Source organism: Desmodus rotundus, chromosome 9, assembly GCF_022682495.2.
Source record: "Desmodus rotundus isolate HL8 chromosome 9, HLdesRot8A.1, whole genome shotgun sequence".
Lineage (NCBI taxonomy): Eukaryota > Metazoa > Chordata > Mammalia > Chiroptera > Phyllostomidae > Desmodus > Desmodus rotundus.
Window position 1 is genome coordinate 21359469 of NC_071395.1, and position 4165 is coordinate 21363633.

Genomic DNA, 4165 nt, shown 5'->3' on the forward strand with positions numbered 1-4165 from the left:
TCCAAGTAGAAACATTCAAGAGTGGTTAGGGGATGTGGCATTAGGAAGAAAGACGCCATACCTGTACAGGTAGGTTTGCTTAGAGTTACAAAACAAAATTAGAATGAAATGCAGGAAAGAAGCATTAACTGAAACATAGGAGAAACAGATAGCCCAGGTCTGCCACCTGGCTGGTGATTTTGGCAAGGTAGGTATAAGGCAGTATTTATAACTAAATTGAGGATCTACTAAACTATTTTTTTCCCTGCAAAAAGCTTTATTGTTTCCATTTGATACAAGGAATGGGAGAGGGCTCCAGGGTGGTTAAAAGGCTGCCTACTTGTTGCAGGAAAAGGCTCAGGTGAAAGCCAGACACCAACGGGATGCAGAGAGGCCCCTCAACGCCCTCTGGGCTCCAAATGCTCCTACCTGTGCTGGAGGGTGAGGCTTTTGAAGAGACACTCACGCAGCCCAGCCTGCGGGCCTGGCCGGTCTGCAGAGGTTAGTCAGATGGTTGCCCACCTTCTTGATGAGTTTCACCTCCTCACCCAGAAAGTAGTTCTCCAGGAGAGCTTGAAGGTCTGTGCAGGTAGAATCGAGGGCCTGCAGATCCAAAAGGGCCTGGTTTAGATTCTTTTCCAAGGCCACAGTGGCTGCCATAGTGACCTCAGTTTGGCCTCACTCATTTTGGGAAGGTTCTGCACATCCTGGAAGAGAACTCGGCCACCGCACTGGTTTTGCATCTTTAAGAGATGCTCAGCCACCTTGCACTTCTTGGCCACCTCTCAGAAGAAGTGGCCTACACCCTGCAGAGCCACGCTGTCCTAGTGGAAATAGAAGCCCAGAGAGAGGCAGGTGTGGGAGGCCTGCAGGCTGACCAGGCAGTTGATGGTGGCCTTCACCTTGGTGGAATAATTCTGATGAATTTGGGAGCTCATCGTTTTTTGGCAATAGCAGTTAAGCTAAAAAAAAAATGGTGTTGGCTGGTCTCAGAGGCTGAGGTTGGCTGAGGTGGTTCTGAAGGTGGTGACTGGAAAAGAGGTGAGCTGATGGTCGGAGGCTGGAAGAAGGGGCATCCCTGGGTCTGTTCATCCAATCACTGTTGAAGCAAGGGACAGATCCTGGGGACCGCCAAGGGGACTGCTGGGACCTGTTAAATTCTTGTGATTGATTGCACTCCAACTTACCTTTCCTCAGGACAGAAAAAATGAAGTGCAATTTAGAGAGAATGACTATTTCCCCAGAAATGATACAGCACAATCCTTTGGAAATACAGCAATTTGAGGGACAACTACTTCCTATTCTTGTTATTTTTTATAGTATTTTGTCTTAAGAAATAATTTGCTTTATTGCAGGGATTTTTTTTTTTGTCTGAAATAATGAACCGTTGTTCGTTATAGGAAAGAAATGACATGTGGGTTGTTTTTGGAATTAGTTATTAATTTGCCTTGATTTAAGAAAGCAAGAACTCTAAGCCCTAACCTTTGAGGCTGGAGGACAGTCTCCTTCCCTCAACACACCCTCAATCTCAGCAGCCTGAGGAGGTGTCAGAAAGCCCCAAGTTATTTAGTTATTTCTATCCTGTAACAAATGAGCATAAACTAGAGAATGAGGGGATTGTCAGCCAGCAGCTGCAGGTTAGGGATTTGCCCCTTGGGCCGCAACGAAACTTGGGCCATGATTCTGCAGCCCACCTTCTTGGGGTTCAGAAACAAAGCAACCAGGAGAACCTCAGCAAGGAGTCAGAGACCCCATCTTGTGTATGCTTCTGTCAATCATGAGCGTCTCACACATAAATGGCTAAGTTGTCCTTAAGAGGGGGGCACTTCTGATCACATTATGCCTACTGGAAAGGGCAGAGGTTATGAGCGAAAGAGCAAGGGGGCGGGAGATTCCCAGTCTTGTCAACACTGAGTCAAGGCTGGACCCAAACCCTGCCAAGTGGAGTGGTGAGCTGACCTTCCCATAGAGGGCAGCACAGCAGGCTTTTTTGGTGGAGAGGGACTTGCATCCAATGGATGCAGGTTTGCCTTATGAAGGAGTGTTTGGGTCGCTCCTGATTTTCTCTGTTGTGTGGCAGGATGAGAGCCCCTTCCCCCTTTCATCTTTTTGTTTTTTCTCTTTCTCATTTTTGAAGGAAAGTGGGTACTTTTAGCATAATTCTGTCCTGGAGTTATTATGAAAGATTATATCACTAAGATAAGCCTTTCTCTCGTTGAATGAGACGTTGGAGCATGGTTTCCTGTGGACTGGAATGCGATCCTTAAAAACAGCATAAATTAGTCATTTGCACGAGGCACGCTGGTGATTAGCTACAGGTTCATCTGGTAACATGTGTACCTGCCCACACTTTAAGATGCAGCAGTTCACTAGGGAAAGGCTGCAGAGGCGTTTTCCTTCCCTTCCAATGAAGCTTGCCTGTGCGACGCTGAGTTCTGCATTCCAAGGAATGGGTACCTTGCCCTGGTGTGTCTAAGGGGGGATTTTCCTGTGTCTTGGAATAGAAATGGTAACAAAAAGAATCGTGATGTCCATGAATAACCCAGGATTTTACCCACTCACAAAATTAGGGCTGGTCTGACACACACTTTTCAGATACAATATCTTTATCTTCTGAGATAAATCCATTGCCCCTACTGTGCCTGAAGAATGGATTGAGCACCTCCCTCATGTGCCTGCTTTTAATAACTCATTATGATACTCACTGACCATTCAGCTGTGGGAGGGCTCAGAGGAGCCCACAGAGGGCTCCACAGGGGCACAGGGTGTCTCCACGGAGAGGGCTCTGAAGTTGTATGTGCTGTTGTTGTCTGGTACTTGTTGCTGCTCGGGCCCCCACCTGCAGTGTCCTGGTGCACGTTCATCTTAGAAGGGCACCTGTGGTGCATCCAGGTTTATGAGGGTCCTCTGACTAAGGGGAGCAGAGCTGGCCAGACCTGAGATTTGGAAGATGGGGCTGATTAGGGGGCCCGATAGTCCCTCCGATGATTCTTGGAGGTGCCCCTACCCCAGTCCTTCTGTCTGATCCGTAGGAAAATGTGGTGGTCTCTTCTTACTCCTCTAGTCACGCCAAGCAGGAAATGCCTTGGTTTGACTGCCCTGCTCTATTCTATGGATCTGTAGCTTAGTGGTTACAGAATTCAGACTGCTTGAGTCTATTTCCTAGTTGTACAACTCAAATGGTTGTAATATATTCATTCAATACATTGTATTGAATATTTCTCACCCCAGAGGTAAAATCAGGTTGATGATTATGGTCCACATTTTTAGTGCTGTGAGGATTAAATGGGATGAATTTGCAAAGCATGTGATCTACATAATAAAAATGTTTCTATTTATCTTGCTTGTTTTTTTAAAAAACTTCTATTTTTCAATTACGGTTGACATACAATATTATATGAGTTTCAGGTGTACAACCCAGTGACTAGACATTACATAAGTTACAAAGTGATTACCCCCATGAGTCTCATACTCATCTGACACCACACAGAGTTATTACAGTATCACTGACTATATTCCCTACGCTGTAAGTTACATCCCCATGACTATTCTGTAACTACCAATCTGTACTTCTTAACCCCTTCACCTTTTTCGTCAATTCCCTGCAACCCACCTCCCATCTGGCCGCTGTCAAAATGTTCTCTGTATCTATGAGTCTGTTTCTTTTGTTACTATGCTTTTGATGTGTCTCATGAATGTATGTTTTGTTTGCTTCCTCATCCTCCTCCCTGTAATCTGTTCAAGGCAGTTGTGGGCTTGTTGTGATGAACTCTCAGGCAGCCCTAAGGCTAGAGGTGTGGGGAGGGCGAAGAAGAATGAGGAGCAGGTTCTCCTGCTCTGGCGAACTGAGCAGAACTTAGAGCAGAATCTGGAGAATTTAGGTTCTATTTGAGTGAGATCTGGAATCTCTACAGTCCTCCATCGCACTGGAGTGGACACTGGGGACACGGCCACAATGAGTAACACGTGTCACGGCAGTGGTTTCCAAACCTGCGCGAGGCTCAGGATTACCTGGGAAAAGTTAAAAACTATTCCCTGAGATCGGTCAGGAGATCTGAGGTATCACTGGAATCTCTATGTCTAAAATGTTCCCCACTTGACTTTGAGGATACATCTTGTTTAGAAGCCCGTGCCTGCTGGTATTAACAGCAGAATTTGAGAATGGATATTAGAATGAAGGTGAGAT

General features: G+C 46.0%; 1 pseudogene; it reads right to left on the reverse strand.

The window, feature by feature from the left end:
• Positions 1–404: 404 nt before the first annotated feature.
• LOC139441148 (ferritin light chain pseudogene) lies at positions 405–917 on the reverse strand (annotated as a pseudogene).
• Between the last annotated feature and the right edge of the window lie 3248 nt (positions 918–4165).